The sequence below is a fragment of the Nilaparvata lugens genome, chromosome 6 (genome assembly GCF_014356525.2).
Source record: "Nilaparvata lugens isolate BPH chromosome 6, ASM1435652v1, whole genome shotgun sequence".
In the NCBI taxonomy this organism is placed as follows: domain Eukaryota; kingdom Metazoa; phylum Arthropoda; class Insecta; order Hemiptera; family Delphacidae; genus Nilaparvata; species Nilaparvata lugens.
In genome coordinates, this window is record NC_052509.1 from 42,796,849 (window position 1) to 42,819,472 (window position 22,624).

General features: G+C 34.2%; 1 protein-coding gene across 1 annotated transcript in view; it reads right to left on the minus strand.

Moving 5' to 3' along the window:
* Positions 1–22,624, minus strand: part of LOC111055480 (LIM domain only protein 3) — a 180,983-nt gene that overhangs the window by 158,177 nt on the left and 182 nt on the right. The window lies entirely within an intron of this gene.

The window sequence follows — 22,624 nt, forward strand, 5'->3', positions numbered from 1 at the left end:
ATTATATTTCGTTTTCGAACTGTTTTCAGTCATCTTTCTGTGTTATTAATATTATTGAATGTGAGAGAATAATAATTGTGATTATTTTGAAAATGTCAACAAAAAATGCAAATGGTTGAGTAACTGAGGAAATATATTGATTTGTCCATATAACATAAATCACTAATTGCGATGATGTAATCGCGAATATTATATTTCAATGGAACATCAAACCCAAATGAGAATGTCAATCTCAATTCTTTAGATAGAAATCTTGAAACTTCAATCTGAACGAAAGCGATAAAAGGTTTCACAAAGGTATTGGGAAGTTATGATAATTTGGATAATAATTGAAATAAGACAGTAGGAGAGTCAACCAGGCCTGAGAAATTTGAACAGAGAAATAACATAGTCGCCAAAAATTTGATCAGTGGTGTATGAGAATAATGTAATAGCATTTCATTCTGGGAGAGTCATTTTCTTTCCGTTTTTCATGATAATCTTCCATATCTCGATGCGTGAGTATTTCGCAGAATTTGTGATGCAATGCAGAGTGCCAGAATACACCTTTTTTCATTGAAATAATTACTTCTTTAGCTTGATTACACTCATGAAATTCAATCAACCAACCTTCGAAAAATACCCGTTGTTCACATCTCTCAAGTTATCCACTTGAAAACTTTCGAGTGCAGTTCCGATTCTAGATTTTTGAAGTGGTCACCTTGTTGGCGGCATTAAACTAGGGATGATTGGTCCCGACACAAATCTAAATGCGCCTTAATCGCATTTCAAAGTCCGAAGGTGAGGGAGGAGAAAATTACCTAGTAGAGGCAAGTCTGTCTTCAACTGAGTCTCCTGTCTTCAAGCCGGTGGCGGTCTTCGCAACTTCGGAGAGTGTCGAGTTGGGTGGATGATTTAGGGGAGAGAGGTTCCCCAGTACCTCACCCTCCTCCAACGGTCATTGTTATTTAATTAACGAAACCTGACTTAGGTGCTTGCGCTTCGGACTGGATTTCGGGCGTCTTTGTGGTGTCCTAGCCGGGTAATTACCTTGTCATGCTAACGGAGTGCCTTCTCTTCCTCTGCATTGTCTATAGTTTCTCCCCCACCTCCCTGCTCCTTCTGTTTAGCCTCCTCCCATCCCTTTAGGACGTATCAAATAGCCAGGCCGCCACTCGCACTATTGCTAAGCCTTGCACTGGAGCAACCTGAGGGCTTAACAGGCTTTGCCAGCCCTAACGACACGTCTCCGATACAGACTCTCGCTAAGTCCACGGAGACCGATCGGGGGCTAATTTGATATCCCAATTATAATACCTGGGTCCATGCGTAGCAGCTCTCGGCCGAGAGGCTCACAAGATCTCTCAGATCTCACGTCTTCTATGCACACACATACAGACTTTAGAGATTCAGCATTATAGTTTGAGCTGTCCGTTATGGATGTTATGCACATTTGACTGTTTGCAAGCACACGTTCCTCCCAATCACTTACAGTCTGGAGTTATTTAGCAATTCAAATATTATAGAATATATTCCGATCACGTTATATCATTATTATAATTTTTATTCACTTTGGGGAGACAGATATCAACAAAAATCAACTTATAGGCACCATAGAGGACTTATTTATCTATTTATTCAACTCCCAACGGTAGAACACCAATTTTACAAATGGAAATAGCAATATAAGAGAAATATTAGCAAAAAGTTAGTAAAATTTACGAATATTCACCTATCAAATGTAAAACATACAAGCAACAAAAACTAAATGAATAATGAGAATATCGATATTATTTTGTTATCAGAAATCACAATAGATCCTGGCCTAAGTAGCCTTTCTTGAATAAATGGTTATAAAGCTGTATACAAGTGTGCTCCAAGCAGATTTTATCATGGCAACAAGGCCATGGCTTTTATAAAAAAAATATCAATTTCAAGGAAGTGTCTGTCAATTTCAGTTCAGAAAATCTAGAATATATTATGCTGAATTTCAATGTTAATAACCTGACTCTTAATATAATAAGTTTGTATAGACCACACAGTTTTCATAAAGATAATTTCATTACTGATCTAGATCAGTTAATTCTTGAGGTTGATAATATAGCTAATCTTATCATTATCGGTGATGCGAACCTAGATATTCTTAAATCCAATGATCAATCTGTACAGTTATATGAGTCAATGTTTTTTTATGGTTGCAAAAAAAAGGTATTTCTGCTGTCACAAGAGAAGAGCTCAGACAAAATTTGCTCACACAAACTGATCATTTCTTACGTCTAAATAGTAATTTTATTTCTCATACCGGAGTCATCAATGTAAAGATCTCCGATCATTATATCATTGGTTGCAGAATTCATTGCAACCCACAATCGAAACCCAATCATGACCAAAAAGTATTCAAAACTATCATACATAAGAAAAAAGTATATTTTTATTAAAAAAAAGTGAATAGAATAGTTGTCAATTACTTTCCTCTCCCAATTTGGTATATGACATGATTAGATTAAATTTTGATAGTGCAACATAACAATCTGAGAAAATTATTCGTATTGAAAACAATCATTCCAATGATTTTAAAAATAACTGGATGACATATGAACAATATGATAAGCTTAAAATGAAAGATATCTTATTCAGGCGTTCCAAAAGCAACCCTACGAATACTGTGTACAAAAATGATTATAAAGTTTATAGGAACAAACTCAATGAAGATATCACACATGCTAAACGAACTTATATAATAAAAAGCTTCAATGATTCAAAAAACAATATCAGGAAGAAATGGAAGTGTATAAATGGTATTTTAGGACGATTATCTGACGTCTCAGATAGTAGAATCCTCTAAGATTTCTCTCACAAATTCTCAAATCCAGACCAAATTTGCTCAGCCTTCGCGGATTCCTTCATAACAAATATTAGAAATACTTCCCATTTATGTCCAATAATTCTTGATGATTCTGTTTCAATCCCACCTAATCACAACTTTCATCTAAGACAAGCTACTATTCAAGACAGTAAACAAATAGTTCATGATATGGATAAGAACAAATCCCCTGGATATGATGGTATAGGAGTATTGGAATTGCAAACCCTTGAAGACTATCTTTGCACTCCTCTCTGCCGCATGATCAACCTATCTATTTTAAAAGGATTTTTCCCCGACTCCCTGAAGAATTCAATAGTTAAACGAATTCATAAATCTGATGCACGTGATAACTTCAATAACTACAGACTAATCTCTAAATTGTCAGTATCAGAAAAAAATTGGAAAATATTTATTAACACAATTAAATAAATACATACTCCAGAACAATATTATTTCTAATTATCAGTATGGATTCCAAAAATGAAAATGCACTGAGTCACTTCTAGTAAATTTTACACATAAAATAAATACTCTCCTGAATGACAGAATGACTGTTCTTGCGCTCTTCATACATTTGATACACTTAATCATAGGATACTTCTTAAAGAATTACTTTCATTTGAATACCTATGTATTAAAATTGTTTGAGAGCTATTTGAGTGATAAACACTTCATGGTCAACCTAGGGGGCAATCACAGTGGATTATATAAATGTGACGATTTTGGGGTTCCACAGGGAAGCATTTTAGGTCCCATTTTGTACAATATCTATGTAAATTCAATTTCCAAAGTAATCAGACATGGAGAAGTATTAATGTATGCTGACGATACAGCTCTGATTGTTGGTCATAAGAATTCAAAAGTGGCTGAACAATCATTACAGTTTGATTACAACAGAATTCTAGAATGGTCCCATGATAGAAATCTCATAATCAACAGAAAAAAACTGTTCTAATGCACTTTAAAACATCTAAGATGCAACGTAAATCCAACTGTATTAAGCCACGACTGTCATTGCCTTCATGCGGATGCTTCTCAGATCTGCACTTGTCCGTCTCTTACTTTAGTAAATAGTACCCGTTACCTTGGCATTATAATCGATAGCAGCCTGAGATGGTGTCCTCACATAGACTACATTTAAAAAAAAACTTCAAGCGCTTAACGCAAAAGTCTTTTATTTACATGAAAATATAACCCCTGACTGCTTATATCTGATTTATAAGTCCTTGATGGAACCAATAATTAGATATATAGCATTGAATCATGGGGAAGTGCAGCCAATTATCTTTTATCTAGAGTTGAACGAATACAATTGAGAACATTAAAATGTATAACTACAAGAATTCCTTTTGTTAATAATATTGATCCATACAACCCACGTAGCTTACAAAATATTCTATCATACCTTATCGCCCAAACATTTCCATCTTTTCAAAATTGTAATACTCCACAAAGAAAATTTATACTATAGACTCCTTGCTCCTCCCTTACCCTACAATTTAAGATCTCCGTCAATATATGTAGTACCCAGATTCAATAATATTTATGGTAAAAGATCCCTACTTATTTAACAGACTTCCTCCAAATATTCGTGATTACTCTAAGAAGGATATGTTGTATATAAATAATAACAGCACAATCAATTTATAAAACTAATAATATTACAAACGTACACATAATTTAAGAAAAGTCGAGTTAAAAAAATGACATCATATGCTTACATTATTAGAATTTTTCAATTTTTGCTGGCTGAAGTTTCAAATTTTTCCTTTTATTGTCACTGCCGCCTGCCTCAACGATAAAAATGTACTATTACTTGTGTAAAACAATTTCTCCCTTTTCCTTTTTATTTCATTCCTTTCTAATAATTTTTTTTCCATTTTTTTACCAATTTTGTATCAAAATCTAATGTATATTTCTTATTTTATTTTTGCATTTTCTATTAGTTTTCTTTCATTATTTACTTGAAATCTTTAAAGTGTAATATTTATTTTGTCTAAGTTTATTTATCTTTTGTAACTTTTTCTTTTCCTGTAACTGGGCACCCGCCGAAAAACCTTTGGGTTTGGCAGGACCCTCAACCGTTTGTATTGTGAATAAAAATTTTGATTTGATTGATTTGATTTGATATGAAACACAGATGAATATTATTTTCAAATCCAAGTGGACAATAACAAAAAAGCAACAACAAGATGAGTAACAATACGGCCCCACACACAAAACTCTCTTCATAAGATGTCTCAAAGAACTTATGATCGCATAAAAAAAGTCAACATCAGAACCTGAGCGACGTACTGTTGTGTGACAGCGTCTTCGGAGAATAGTCCTAGAACGTGTTCCTCTTGGAACACTTGAATATTATGAATATTGAACTCTCACTTGGAACTTTCACACAACAAAGTGTTATGATTTTTCCGTTCCTGCTAGTGAATATTATGTCACACAATTTTCAATATAATAGTTGTCTCACAAAAATTCAAATTCAGTGAGGGAATCATGAAAATCCTTTTCAATCGAATGAATCTCTTGTTTATCGACCGCTCAACTTTTCAGGAGTATCACAGAGTTTAAACAGGCGCACCGAAGTGCTTAACAGAATATTAATAGAGTATTATCATAGAGAACAATAGCGTAAGTAGATATCCCATGGTATAGGGAGTTTATGTCGTAACTTTTACTGTTATCTCAAGCCGATAGTCCACGTAGTTCTTTCCCTTGAAGCTGTGTGACACTGGTAGTCTCTCATATTGTGCCGTTCATACACTCTCACCCGGCCAAAACAGTAAAAATCGTCAATAATCGACAGTAATCGGTTTGAGATAACATTAAAAGTTGCAACCTAAACTCATTATACCATGGGATATCTACTTACGTTATTGTTTCTCTATGGTATTATATATTTAAGAAGAAGAAAAATAATTGCATGTAATGTAGAGAATACTATGTTCTGCAATGTATAGAGACGTGAATATAAAATGTTTGTACATCAGTCATAATTTTTTCTATTCTATTTTGCCAAAAAGTCACTAACTAAACTGACAAAATAGGCTATAGTATCTACAGTTGAATCACATACAAACTGACCCGGTTGAACTGGAATACAAACACTGATATTGATGCTCCTTGGAAATTTGAATAACAATATCACCTGTTTACAAAGACTCCACCAGTGCGCTGAAAAAACTGAGACCATTGATTTCTTCCAGCGGTTTGTCAAAAACGATCCAAAGCCAAAGATAACAGCGGAAGACAGTCTGCGGCAAACATCCCCTCTGAATCAGTTAAAAATGCAAACCTTGCAAAGGGGAACTGAACTGCGATCTGGCCTGATTCAGTTATGGGTCACTGATGTGGATTAATGCGAGATGGATCGATAGGACAAAGGGTGACTGCTGTGACTGCTGAGGCTTACTGCCTCCTCGAGGTGGAACACTCTCCACTCGCTCAACTGCCCCCGGCTATGCTATGCACCGCTCGGTTTCTGTCGATGACTCCCTTTAAATAACAGACTTGTTTCACAGTCCAGTTTTCTTTTGATGATTGCCTTGAACAAAGAGTTTTGGAAAGACTGAAAACCAATTTGGAAAAATGATCCAGGAAGAGACGGAAAAGCATGTGTTTGATAATTATTCTTCCTCTGCAGTTTATCTTTAAACGTTTGCTGTGCTGATATGGATTATTAATTGGATGATAGGCTGAACCAGAATAATATGAGAGGCATCAAATTCATTGAGGAGAGAAATAGAGGATATGTGGGTAACTAGGCAAGGCTAACAGAAATGGAGTGGCCAGGATCATGAAAAGAAGAAGTGGAATGGAATATGGAAGAGGCCTCCAATGAAAATATATGTCTCTAATCTCTAGTAAAACTCTCCAGTTATAATATTTTTTGGATTTTCCAATTCATGATGAATCTTCCTATGATAATCTGATCCATGATAATAATGATTATTTACATGATATTCAGCTATTCTGATTCATCATTCTAATGATCTTTTACAATATTTTTTATTTAAACATAATCGGTCACAAATTATATCAATATATGTATGAGCTTTATCTTCAATATTGAGTACTCAAAGGATTACATTACAACCCATTCAAGGATTATTATTCTGTGCCTTTTTTCAAATCCCACTCCACACATCATTCTCGTACCTAATATATTGTTAATTCATCTCATTATATGATATAAAATTTATTTTATATAAAAAAAGGAAAACCAGCCAGTCCATTCTTAAGTTGTGAATGTAATTAAAAATACTAACACCCATCCTTTCCGTCCAATGGTGGAGAGAGTGATGAAAGACACGAGCGTGTTTGTGGGAGCAAAGGGTTGGTGAACGACTATTTGAAGGGGATGATACTGTGCGGTCTGTAATTATGAGCTGAGGCCGCGTAGGCCGGCACCGAACGCAGCAATAAATCGCGAGACGCGCGATATCTCGGTTCGCGGCTGCGCGATGCGCCCGTGGGAAGTCAGACAGACGTGAATAAAATTATAGTGGCGATAATAAATACGGTTACGGTGGCGGTCTGTGCTTCACTCGACTTTTAGCCTGATAAAAATCAGCAATTACCAGCCGCTAATTGCTCAATGCTCAACCCACACAACTCTGGAACGAGCTCTGATCATATTCCATGTTTATTTCTATCACAAGTATATATATAATACTAGTATGACGATTTACTTCTATCATATCACATTACGAGGGTTCGCTTCATCATGACATTGACATAGTCATGCATTAAACATTTTACAAAGACTAATTTTCACCAAAATGCAGATACTGATACAATAAATATAATGCAGTATGTTAATTGAGGAGTGAATGAATGAGCTATATTGACAAATAAACAGTTAAAAAATAATAGAAATAGTTTTAATAAAAGTTATTAACATTATTAAATTGAAGAGTGGAATGTTCTGTAGTTGAAATTATAGTGATTGGTAAGACGTTTTGTACCAACTGAAATTTGTACTAACGTTTTTATATCAGGATAATCGATATTTCAAAAAAATTAATAATATCATTGAATTGTATTTCGTTTAGAATTTCATCTGATAATAATAATTTTTTTTTATTTCAATTAAAATGTGTACAAAAGAACCAAAAAACAAAATTATATAAAATAATATTAATTACACCATATTATACATAGTCTATACATATTTAATGTCGTGAAAAAGAAAAAAACAACATATCACTTCTACACACACAAACATCAGAAAGGAAATAATTAGGTACTCCCGAGGCAAAGGCCTATATGAGAGTCCCAGCATAAAAGAATAAACCAGAAACACACTTATAATTTGTATATGAACAAAAAGATAAGTAAGAAAGAACATGGAGAAAAATATAACAGACTGGAATCCTGTAGATGAAAGAATTATTACGGTTGACATGATAATACGGGGAAGAGAGGTGAAGATATTTGGTATTTATGCACCCACGGATGACTCTGATGCAAACACAAAGGACGCCTTTTTTGACAAACTCTCTGAGGAACTGATCAAAACAAAAAGCAGACAAGAAATAATCTTATTAGGGGACTTTAATGGAAGAGTAGGACAAAAAATAGACAGTGGAATAATTGGACGACATGGGGAGGGTGTAGTGAATGATAACGGTATGAGATGGATTGAGTTGTGTGAGCAATATTCACTGAGAATATTGAACGGATTTTTCCAGCACAAGGATATACATAAGTATACTTGGACGCAAAATACAAGGAATCTGAAATCGATAATTGATTATGTAGTGATTAAACAAGACTCGGCCATAACACCTTACGATGTGAAAGTTTGGAGAGGAGCTGAATGTGGTTCGGATCATCGTCTTGTGAAAGCCCCGGTCAATATCAAATACAATAAGAGACAAGATTTGCAGGAACAGAAAAATAGAGGGGAAATCGCAACATCATACAACATAGATGGTTTAAAAAATGAATCCACAAGTTTTCTTTATAAACTGCGTTTGGCACAAAAATTAAAAGATGACATTACCGGCACAGCAGAAGAAATGTATGATAATGTGAAGAACAAAATTCACAAGGCAGCAATGGAAACATTAGGTCCAAAAGTAAAAACGAAACACAGTAATTATTGGTGGACTGACGATCTAAAAGATCTGGTGGAAGAGAAGAAGAAGCTGTATCATAAATTTTTAGTATCTAAGGATGTCGAAGACAGGAAAAATTATAATAGAATTGATAGAAGAATACAAAAAATGGGGCTTGGAGGTTAACACAGAAAAGACACAATATATGCAGTTCGGAGGCACAGGACAGGATATTGAAACTGAAAATGGATTGATTAGAAATGTTAAGGAGTACAAGTACCTCGGCGTTGTTATTAGTGATGATGGAAGGGATAGAGTAGATATCATGGGGAAGATAAGGAAGGGAAAAAATATGATAAGAGCACTACATCCAATCCTATGGAATAAAAACATAACCAAAAATACAAAAAAAAATATATACCAGGCAATGATTGAGCCAGTCATGACGTATGGGTCAGAAGTGTGGTGTGTGGACAAATTAACTTCTCAAAAACTTCTTTCAGCGGAAATGATGTACTGGAGGAGGAGTTTAGGATTGACGTTGCTGGATCGAATCAGGAATGATATAATAAGAGAGAGAATGAGCGCAAAAAACACGATAATGGATGTCATTGGAGAAAAACAATTGAAATGGTATGGACACCTGCGCAGAATGAATGAAGGAAGACTTCCTTTGCAAGTATGGAATTGGGTACCAGCGAACAGAAATAGGCGTGGAAGACCGCGAAAGAAATGGGTATCCAATGTCCACATTCAAATGGAGAGTAGAGGTCTCTTTGAAGGAGACTGGATAAATAAGGAAAGATGGCGATTGGGGTGCGAGAAGCGACACAACTGAAGTTGCAAAAACTCGCTATATATATATATATATATAACAAAAAGATAATAATAAACTGAGGTAAACTTATGTATTATATCATAGCCAGCTCTAATACATGTATTGAAGGTGGGCTATGATTATATACATTAAAATATTAAATGTTTGATTTAATTTGCTATTTTGTGGTAACGGTGCTTGGTCGGGCTACAACTTACTAATTTTGTGTTGTCAATATTATTCAGAATCAGTCCTTTACTTAGATTATACACTATTGTAATCAACTGTAGATTTCGGAGTCTAAGAAAATGTTTTAAACAAATTTTATTTCTATCAGGATTCAAGTTAATTTGTTGAAGAAGACTTCAACATCATTCGTTTCTTATAACCAGACTTTCAATTTAACCTTGAAGCTTACCATATTATTCAGCTGTTTCAATTCTAAAGCCGCGTTTACACCAGAGTTATTAACAAAATGTTAATAACCTAATCTTCAAAGATTCTATTAGATTGAACATAACTTATCATACATAATATGATGAACATATGTGTTTGTCAAGTTGCGTTCAAAGTAATAGAATCTATAAGGATTAAGCTATCTTATGTATATCTTATGTAATAAGATATAATTGTTAATAACTTTGGTGTAAACCCAGCTTAAGGGTAATATGTTATACACTCTTGGTGAGATGTATAGGTAGTGAAACACATCTTCTCTATCAAAATACCATTGCCCCCCAGTTCCATTCTACCTTAGTCGGGATGCACACCAAAGAAACGCATTTCGTGAAGCCCTCTTTCATGAATATTGTTTCATGCAATCCGTTTCACTCGCGCATGCATACAAAAGAAACGTTCCCTGCTTAATCTTATCAGTCGATTGCGAGCAACTTTCGTTTCACGTTTCCTGAAACTTTTTTCACGAAACGCGTTTCTCCTTTGTGCATCCCACCTAAGTCTCTTAAGTTGAAAAAATCCATCAAACATTAGAAATCAATGAACTTGAATGTATTATTTCTAAATTATAACATGACTTATAGATGTTCATCAAAGACAACAATAAGGAAACTCGAGTGGATATAATTTGGAATCTTAAAATACAATTCAGAGGAGCTGATAGTTTGATATCCGACGTTTTTCCACAGCTATTTTTGGATTCCATCAAACACCATTGGTCAACAACACCAACGTGAAACATTGAACAAAATCAGAGCTTCACCAACTTTTTTCCTGTTTTTGATATTTTTCTGCGATTCTTGGTCGATAGACACATTTTACACCACAGGCTGTATATGACGTTTTTTTGCGCGTTCGTTATCACCATAACCCACAAGCACTCAGGGTGTGAAGGGTTATTTTAAAAACGTTCTGGCCCCTAGCTTTTTGAATAGATAAAAGCCCCCACTGACCGCAACAGATGATTTCTCACCATTGCTTTCGAAAATGGGACGATTTTTATTTCTCTTGCAAAATAGCTTCCCCGTTTATCAAATTGAGATGGTAATTTATAGATTTTTTCACTCGGTCTTTCATGTGCTTATGACGTAGGGTGACGTTATCTGCATACGCTGTTCGATAAATACTTTTGTATTCAAATGAAGGGATAGGCTTGACTTTGGAACCAAAACTCAGGCAGAATTGTCCATTTCAACGTGAGAGCCGTCTATCAAAATTATTCTCGATTTTTCTACTCCTCTGAAAATAACAGCTTTCAGAGTATGAATTCATACAGCAATAAGAATGAGTTTTATGCTTCGATTAGAATTTCTACAATATAACTGGCTTACCACACATGATGATGAATTGTTTACTACAATCACCAAAATCTCTGTCTTGTCATGTTGCATTTCGGAATACCAATAATTAACATTATTAGAGGCTAAGGCAAATTTAGAGGTTAGGTTACTAAGATGTTCAAAACCTAACAAGTCAAAAACGATAGAATACCCTTATAAGTTGATCGAAAATAAAGCATAGATAAGAACCATAATTAATTCTAGTAACTCATAATAAAGTATATTCCTTAAAACCATTCATGCATTAGCAAAACATAACGCTTCTTGTAAATACAAAAACAAAAATATTTTATTGTAGGTTTTGAAATGTGTAAGGTATTGATCATCAAGGTATTGACGTCATAGCCAATGCCACTTTCAATTTTCTGCTCTGCAAAATCATTGTGAATGTACATGAGTACATATTATTATGAATAATTATGTCTATGGGGGAAGGTATTGTTGTAAAATTATTTAAAACATTTATAAGCATCTCATTTATTATTGTAAAAGAAAATCTAACCTATAAAAATACAATAAAATCACTTACATTAACAACATTCATTTAGAAGGCATATTATGCCAGTGCCACTCATATCCAATACAAGAATCAGCTGAGATTTTATTTCCACCAAGAGTATAGTCGGCAGAAGCCGCAAAACTTTTAATCAAAATCTGATAGAGATATCATGTAAATTTTATATAGTGTATAATTTATTTAGCTCAGCATGTGAGGAATGTACACGGAGTCTGTTTCATAAATTGATAAACATATATTAGAGGTTGAGGTACTTTAGGAAGCACTACTTTTCATACGTCAAATGACGTAAAATCATGGCATAGACGTGAACCAATCAGAAATTAATATTTAAACTAGGGTAGCTATCATCTCTCTTTTAAGAGAGACGACGAGAAGCCGCCATCGAATGAAGACTGAACTAATAATCTCCTATGGCCCATTTCATTTCAAGATTTATTGTATGTAAAAATTAAATGTATTTGCTATTTGTTGTTTAGTAACTCAGTGATACAATATTAAGGTTTGAGTTACGTAAATTAAAATTCCTATAATATTTGAAGAAAAGGAATTAGCCAAGCAGTAGGCCTACCACGAGGATAAGAAGAAGAAGAAGACATCTTTACAGGAAAATCAAATTTTCACGAGAGTCGTTAGCCTACATTAAGAGAGCTCTCATAACTTCGAACCTTATAACTACATATTGATCTTCAAACTAATCAAATATAAAAATTTAAATCTCAAGCTTGAGTATTCAACGATTAATAAAAGTGAAGTGGAGGGAAAACCTTATTATAGCTTGCAAGCTAAGTACTGTATCAATAATTATTCCTAAGTTATCAACTATTAGCTAGAGCTATACAGCTAGAGTTATTCTGATGAACGTCTTTAAGTTCCACCGCAGCCGAAATCACGAACCCTGAGATAAGAGATTTCTAATTATTGCAATAAATATTTTTTAATTATCGCAAATATAGACCATTTTAACATTGTCTTGCCAATTCAAATCAATCATAATTGAAGTTTCTATTCAAGAATTGTGATATTATATTGTATGAAGCTCACCTATCATCAAAACGTATATTGCTATTACTTTGCATTGGCCAATTTCATTATTTTAAATATTGTAATAAATACTACTATATGTTGTAACCTGGAGTTTGTTTTTTCTTGCCACATCCTGTTCATAATACCTGACCAACCTCTTGCTATCACCTTATCTATAAAATATTGATCTGAATCTGAGCAATTTGAAAGGAGATACCTGTAATAATACATTTAATTCAAAACAGCAATATATCATTCTGATTCTGAAATAAGAATTTCCAAAGGTAATTTAAGTTGTCAGGCATTCAGCCATCAATATATTTGTTCTGAGGTCACTAGCATATTGTACAGCAACAACCAACACAAGGAACTGTAGAAATTATAAGGTTTTCCTAATTTATTCTATCTTTGACCCTGTCTGGTATGATTCGACACTTCTGACAAATTTGTTGAATGGTAGTGGACTGGTTTGGAGGTGGGATCACTTTGTATTTTACAATACTGGAGATCCTTAAATATTTTTACCTCAACAAAAGATTGTAGCAGCGGCGCAAATGGTAAGAATCTGCAGACACCTTCTGCACAGGTTAAGATTCCATAGTGAATATTGTCTTGAACTCTATACTGAGCACAGCATAGTTATATTCTCTACACATTGTCAGAACTCACACATATCAACATTGCTATAACGTAGAGCATCATAGTTTGGCATCATTGTCAATGTGTACAGAGTACGACATCTCATATATACGTATGTGCGACCGATTGAGCAATATTTAACATTGTCACAACCAACGTGAGGCATGTATTATACAGGGTGATTCATAATTATGGTAAAATATTTTAATACGTGATAGTAGAGGTAAAAATAAGAAAAAAAGTTCCTATAAACATATATCCATAAACGCTTCATTAGCGAGCTATACAGAGTGAAATATTTCGCCCGGAGTTCAGTTCCTCTGGTGAAATACACAGATGCTGAATTGTTTGGGGACTGGTTTTTGAAAAACTTATGCTGGATTCATATGGAGAAATATCTGGAAAATTGAATAAAACTAGTCTGGAAGCTGTAGTGTGAGTAGTTTTTGAGAAAAAAGTTGAAATATGCAAAAAATCCATATGGAAAAACACAGACTTCTACGTTTGATGCCCAATAACTTTCTTTAATGACCAGTAAACAAATAATTTTCCGCAATACAAATAATTTTCTGCAATACAAATTGTAGAGAATTTAATTCTGAAAAGAAATATGTAAGCTGTGTAAACTAAATTCAAATAAACGTTGGATAAAATGTATTCTTATGTAGTACATTACACCACAAAAATTTGCTGTTTCATGAGGAGAGAACTAATAACTCATAAGTTGTAGCTGATTGGAAATAAAATATTCGGTTTCTCATGAAAAGCTTTTTTTATATAAAAATAGCATATCTAAATGACATTAAACTTATACCAAAAGACTAGTAGATTATGCCATTAAGCCTGGGAGGAAGCTCGAACAGAAATAGATGATCTCCTATGATTCCTGCCCAAATGTTTACTGAAAACTGATGTTGTGGAAGATTAGGATTGATGGCATGAGGATTCTCAGCTGCCCAAATATGTTGGTCGTGGACGTTAACGATAGCTGTTCTTGTAAAGTGTGCCTCGTCGGTAAATAAAACGGTTGTGAAAAGTTTGGGTAAACAAGTTTTTCTAAAAACCATTGGCAAATACCAGCACGGGGAATACAGTCTCGTGGCCATAGTATGAACTTTCTGGAGGTGGTATGGATGTGATTGTTGCTCTTTTAGTATCCTCCAAATAATAGGTTGATTGACATTAAACTGCACTGACAATTCTCTTGTGCTCTTCTCTGGATGTTCATAAATTTCATTACGAACTTGTTCTTCTAACTCAACAGTCATAGTAGATCGAGGTCTGCCTGCCTAAATTTTAGGCCTAACTTACAGTTTGCTTTTTTGTTCAACAGTGAGCTAAAATATTTCTGAAAATAATTTTCAGCAGATAATTTCTTTTAAATATATTCTTATTTAAAACATAATAAATCAGCTGTTTCGGAACAGCTGTTATTAAAATCCATGTTTTATTTGCAATCAGCTACAACCCATGAGTTATTAGTTCTCTCCTCATAAAACAGCAAATTTTTGTGGTGTAATGTACTACATAACAATACATTTTATTCAACTTTTATCCAAATTTAGTCTACACAGCTTACATAATTCTTTTCAGAATTAAATTCTCTACAATTTTTATTGCGAAGAATTATTTGTTTACTGGTCATTAAAGAAAGTTATTGGGCATCAAACGTAGAAGTCTGTGTTTTTCTACTTGAATTTTTTGCTTATTTTAACTTTTTTTCTCGAAAAGTACTAACACTACAGCTTGCAGACTAGTTTTATTCAATTTTTCAGATATTTCTCCATATAAATCCAGCATAAGTTTTTCAAAAACTAGTCCCCAAACAATTCAGCATTTGTGTATTTCACCAGAGGAACTGAATTCCGGGCGAAATCTTTCACTCTGTATAACTCGCTAATGAAGCGTTTATGGATATATTTTTATAGGAACTTACCTCTACTATCACGTATCAAATTATTTTACCATAATTATGAATCACCCTGTATATGCAAGTCAAATAACACTTCACAATCTCAAAGATAATCTTGATCTCTTGATGCTTTTCAGAAAAAAGTGAGAGCCCACCAAGACTTTCAACAAAAAAGAGAAACAAAGAGTTTCAAAAATAGTTCTAACGCTCACCAAGAGTTCCAACGTTCGTACTTATAAAACATTCATATTAAGTTATTAAGTTTATAAATATCATAACTTGCGAATGAAAATATTGACTAAGAACTTTTGCTTTTCTCATAACACTAGAACAGTAGAAATAGGTACTCCCTTATTATTGTACATTAATGAATGCTTATATGGATTTTGGGATCTCTCTACAAGGTTTTTTGGGCGTATATATCCCCACTCCATAAATGTTATAAAGTTGTGTGAAATTACAGTAATTTTAAGCCCCGCACACACACATCGATCTCTGTTCGTACAGTATATTGCTGTCCATATAAATTCTATTGGATAAAACGGATGATTTCAAACAGATGATGTTTGTCAAGTTCCGTTTAATCTAATAGAATTCATAAGGACGGCAAAATATCGTACGAACAAAAATTGATGTGTGTGTGTGTGAGGCTTCACATGACTGTGATGTCTCATCAGTAGAAAAGACTTAAGAAAAATCTTAGTGAAAGACTTAGTGAAAATTCTATTGATGAATGATAACATTTATGAGATTCAATGATGAGGAAGATTTTCTGGAGAAGTTCCTTCCTAAAGCTTATTCATGAGAATGGAAATCTAATTACTGTCACTGACATGATGTAGGAGCACCATTGCCTACTGGGATAGTGATAGCGCAAAGCATCCATTGTTTCCAAAGTTGAGACACTGACAATCTTATCATCCATGCCAACAATAGAACCCAATTTGGAACTGAGCGGAACGGAAATTATAAGATTCCGTCTACAGAGTAGGAGCTTGACATTTGAGTACTGTACCTCTAGTTTCAAGCTAGAGTGACACATAAGAATATCAGAGTCAGATTGTAATTATTACAATAACTTATCATTTTTTGACCGTACGGAAAATACTACATATTAGACTATGTTAGGCTTCACTGGAGTTCTGACACATCAGAATATCAGAGTCAGATTGTAATAATTACAATAACATTACAATCTGACATGTTATTATCATTACATGTCTTACATGTAATTATTACAATCTGACTATGATATTCTGATGTGTCAGAGCTCCAGTAAAGCCTAACATAGTCCAATATTTAATATTTTCCGTACGGTCAAATAATAAGCAACAGTATTTGTGATTGAGTTGTGTTGGGGCAAGTGTTTGAAAAGCTTATTCCATTGACTCTGAATGTTGGAAATTATATCCATCCTCCAAACACATCATTAATTTTGATAGTACACTCTCAGCGTATTTTTGTCATAATTTATTCTAATTTATTGTCCAATTCTAGTTATAAAAACTGTTTTTGTATTTATTGGAAATTATTCCATATTATCTCAAAGTTTGAACTTTTATCGAAAGCTCTGTATTCAAATAAGATCAATAGGATAGGAAAACGAACAAAACAGATATCAGATATAAGAATTGGTGCTAGCAAGGAGGAAACACAAAAAGGATTCAAAAGAAGGAATTCATTAATTACATGGAAGCGGTTAGTTCCGTGGTCGCGATTATAAGTACAACTTCATTCGCCTGATATTCCTGTTGTAAGAGTAATACAGTAACTTGAAAACCTTATTCTCATGAATGGGATTCATGAAAACCACTTCCCAGTGATTCGGAAACCATCTGAGAAAACTTCAACTCATATCTTCATCCTCCTTCTTATTACCCAAGCACAAATAGCTCTTGTGAGCATCACCTTCAAAAACAAAAGTTCCATGAGCTTCTCACTCAATACCTTAAATAAGTCTAGAACTACAACAGTAGATATTTCAAAAAAGTAAAGTTAGGCCTATTATGAGAACAGTTTAATATACAAGTAGTTTGTAGGTATAATTTCAAAGAAACTAACAATATTGTTAAAAAAATATCCAAGTTCTACTCAAATTATTTATTTAAAAAACTCTGCAATCAAGTATCTTGTTTTCAATCATTTTTGAATGATTACTTTTATCATAACTAAATCTTTTCGGAGTATGTAATATTGTTAAAGCCACATACTGTATAATTCATGCAATAGGAAGTACTTGCAAATGCTTCTAAAACATATTGCATGTTTGCAATTTGAATTTTCTTGGGAAAGCTTGATATCTCAACAATCAACACATAATTGTATTTTAATTAATCTGGGAAACAGTGATTCTGTCTCGACTTAACTTAACAAGTTGGCAACCACCCTTGGTCCCTTGCCTCGGATCAGTGTGAACTGGCATTAGAGTGTCAGCCTTTTGACAGCTTTCCAGATAAGTGTTGGATGTTTTAATTGGAAAATTACAAGCTACGAAGAACGACCAGTGCCTGAACCGAACACATTGCAGATAAGCTAGTTTGCGGCCGTTTTAAATAATGATTTATTAACAGCGGCGAAACAGCTCTGGGCTGTAGACGAGTGTGATGGAGTCGAGGTAGCCCCAAGTCCGTTGCTTGGTTTCACGTACTAAAGCCCTACCGGCTTCCCTTCGCCGGCCCTAAAACCGCCTATCAAATTCCTCATCCGCCGTTTTAATAGCCCTTTTGTCATGCAACGTATTCGGGCCCTTAAGGCGCCTTAATTCGCTTCATTTGTTTCGGACCCTGCTGGCCCTAAATACACGCCGTAATGTCCCCGGCACCTAAAATTCATCGCACACCAGCTGACTGTAATGTGTCTCTCCCACTACTCGATGTGACTAGTGCAGGTGTAGGGTTAAACAACTAGAAGTTGGAAAAGATCGGCTACTCTCTTCTTACCCCTTTTTAAACCCTGTAAAACTTTCAGTAGACTTATCGATTACTTTACAGGATGATGAAGTGGAACGTGGTGAACATTGAGAAGAAGTACACCTGAATCACCAGTACAATTTATTAGAAATGCGAGTGATTCTAATGAAGTTTGAATTTATGTCCCAGTAAATTATTACAATGAATTTCAAAAGCTGTTCAGTATTCTTCAGTCCACGACTCCGGTGACTAGCACAAGATCTGTGACATAATTTGTCTAGGAAAGAAATCTTGCTATGTGACTTTTGATCAAGAATGCGACATACCTCATAAGATAGCTAAATTCAATGTGATTTGTAGTATTGAACATCGTGCTTTGAAAGGTAAATGCAGGAAGGAAACAGAAATCAAATTTTACAGGACAATCTATATTCATTTGCTAACTTCTGGAAGTGAGGTACTTACAAAAACAAAAAATGATGATTCATGCATTAAAGCAGCAGAAATGAGATTCCTACGCAGCATACAAGGATACACATAACTGGATCACGTACGGAATGAAGACATCAGGAGGCAATGCAATGTTCAACTCATGGCGGATGTGATCAAGCGATATCGCTTAAAACTGAACAATCACATGTTCCGTATGCCTCCAAATCGACTTCCATTTCAGGTATGGGAATTGAAACAGAATGGTGGAAGAGACATTGCAAGACCGAGAAAGAGATGGACAATGGAACAGGCCCCAGAAGCCTAGTCCATGATAGAGGATGATGATGATGATGATAAATTCATATTGTTCTTCTTAAGTGAAGTTTTTCATTCGTACCCACAAAAGTACTATGAGTACTTTCGCTTGCTCTGTTTCAACCAAGGTTGATTACCTATTAGGAATAGGTTTGAATCCGTTCGAATGAAGTCACAAAGGAAGGCATAAAGCAGAGTAAATTCCCCATTTAAAAATTTGTTAGGAAACTGTTGGTGATGGACAAATTCCAACGCTTCAGCATGCACCAATTCCACCATGTTTTTCCAATAAAAGTATTTTAATATTTGTACAATAATATGAAGTTGTGACTTTTTGTTTGGCTAGGGTACAATAAGGCAAACTTTCTCTTTTTTGTTGAAACACTTATTCTTAAAAAGGATACATTCTAATCAAATTTCATTTCCAATTTGCATTTCCAAGGTTCAGCATTTTTAAATGCTATGTTAAGTATGGAATAATTTATTTCTTCCAAAGACATTATTCAAACAAAGATTTACCCGTATTCTACCAGTTAGTGCAATTATTGAAGCTATGTTGAATTATCTAGGTCTGAATAATGTATGATTCACATTTTTTTTCAAATTTTCAGGTCAACTTTCCAAGGATTACGTTTTTGTGAAATGATTCATTTCCAGCTTGGAGCACTAGAGATAAGATAGAGTGAGCCGAGACATTACCGAGAAAAAATGTCGGCGAAAAAAAGCGTTGGAAGCGTACCAAATTGATGGAAACTGTTCTGGAAAACCACGGTAAAGACTCGAGATTAGGCGTTTAGCAGACTTCATAACCCAAGCTGCAAAAGCTCCCACACCTCATAGCCGACCCTCTTGCTGTCACTTTTTATCTACCCTCATCCCTCTTAACTTAACTCACTGCCCGAGAAGATATTTTTCATAGCACAAGGGAGACTCACCGCATCCCCTCAGGCATGCCATTTATACAATGATCCATCTTAATCCATACAGACTATAACCATTCATTCCTATTGTACAGTATTATATAAGCGACACTTTCAGAACTCATAATACATCTTTTAATATTTATAAGCTTCTTGAGATTGTGCTCTCATATTTGGTAATTTGGTACGCACATGTAGCAAGATATCAGAAGAGCGGAGAATGTGTGTGTGGTTAAAGAATGACATTCCCTCTTCTACCGGAATCTAAAATGGAAAGTCAATGTCCAATGGGCTCACTAAATTTCTCTCTCATTTTGTAATATATATAAATCAATAACTCTAATCTAATCTGATCTCATTTTATAACACTGTCTTCACCCATATTAATGCTTTTCGATTATTCAATTGACTCTTCACCGGATACCATTATTTTATGTGAATTTGGTTGTCAAACCGTTTTGGTTTATTCTTCATAGCTCTCAGTCACCCATTGCCATTAATTGGGAATAAATTGAGTTTGTAAATCATTGAATTTACTGGTATAACCAATTCAATGGTCATTCAGTGGATTTGAATGGACCGAACCCATTATTCTCGTAGTTCCAGGATAACTGTCTAAAACCTGAATAAGACAACATATAACCTATAGTATTTAAACAGCCTATTTGAATAGTCTCGAAACTTCTATTTGAACATATTCTAAAGATTGAAGCAGCAAAGCAGGATGATATTTTTGATGGAACGAGAGTTTGTATGAGGGCTTCAGACTCAAATATATTCATGAGTTTGGTGAATTCAGTGATTGACATTTATTTCCTGCACTTCACAATATCTCAAGAAGTTCCAAATCTAATATTACTTTATTGATTGAAATTATTAGTAATTAATATTTTAAAATCTACCAAACTGAGTCACGGTTGATGACAACTTCTTGAACATGTTCAATAGTGTTGAAAACGAATTTACATGATTGCGCCAGTGGTTCTCTCAAAAACATATTTTTCATGAATTTTATAAGTACAGTACACCCTGTCTCACGAAGAGGTTCACACGTTTAATTTTATATTACGTGCCCATTTATGCACCAAACTTTTTTAGATTCTACGCAGTTTACAAAGTAGGTTCTAAAAATATTCTGGGAAGATTTTATCTCGCTGACCTTCGTAGAAACAAAATGGCAGCATATTGAAAATTTTACCAATTCATTAAAGTTTTCAATCTCTTGGAAAATAAATTGGATTTCTGGGAAATTAAATAATTTGACATTTTACGCAGTTTACAAAGTAGGTTCTAAAAATATTCTGTGGAAATTTTAGCTCGCTAACCTTCATAGAAACAAAATGGCGGCATATTGATTTTTTTAGCAATTCATTAAAATGTTTATTATGCCGCCATTTTTTTCTACAAAGTTTAGTGAGCTGAAATTTTCCGAGAATATTTTTAGTTCCTACTTTGTAAACTGTGTAGAATTGAAAAAGTTCGGTGCATGAATGGGCACGTAATCGTGTAACCCTCTTCGTGGGACACAGTGTATTTTCAATTGCACGGGAATGTAACACTTCTCGCCGAAATCAATCACATCTAATTTTTTGGAATCATGGATATTTCTTATGGACTGTTTTTCCATATTTTACATTCTTCATGCCATTCCTTCCTTTTTCTTCAAAGCTTCACTTATCTCTTCTTGTTTGATCACTTGAACCAAATTCTATGAATTATAATAAGCGGCTCTCATGACATTCTAGAGTGACTCTTGAATCCTGGCTTAAGTAGTTACATTCTTCAAAATACTGTTATGATTCTTCACAAAATAATATGAATTTTTCTTTTCCAAAATCATTGCGATCCCATAATATCATTTGATCCAGTAAACATAACATTGTTAGTTTTCCTTTCTAGAACCTAGTTTTCACGATCATGTTGATAAGCAATTAATTTTTCCATTCTCCAAAATTAAACGAATAGATCTTTTAAAAAATGTAACTCTTCTTCATCATCACCTTTTTCTAACCAACAATAATATTGTAATTGTGGCGCGCTCTTAGGAATTAATGTTTATCAATGATCATAATATCATGAACAAGAATTCCTGGAATAAAAACGAAATCTCTTGTATTCGCGTATAGTTATTCCAGACTATAAACTACTATTGTAGAAGAGGACAGAATATTCTGACATATTTCATCAAGGAACAACTCTACAATGTCTCACAACAGTGTTGGATTGAACTGTGATTCAGCTTCATTTTTAACTTATATTTATCAATGGGAACACAAACAAGGTGTACAGTTCTATATTCGCCTGAATTAAAGAACTTGGCCTGTAACATCAACTCCAACCTGCACACAACACATGTTGGTCACATGACAACATGAAAAAGTCCGTCTATTAGGAAGAACTACATATTACTTAGAGGGCATAAATCAATAAAATT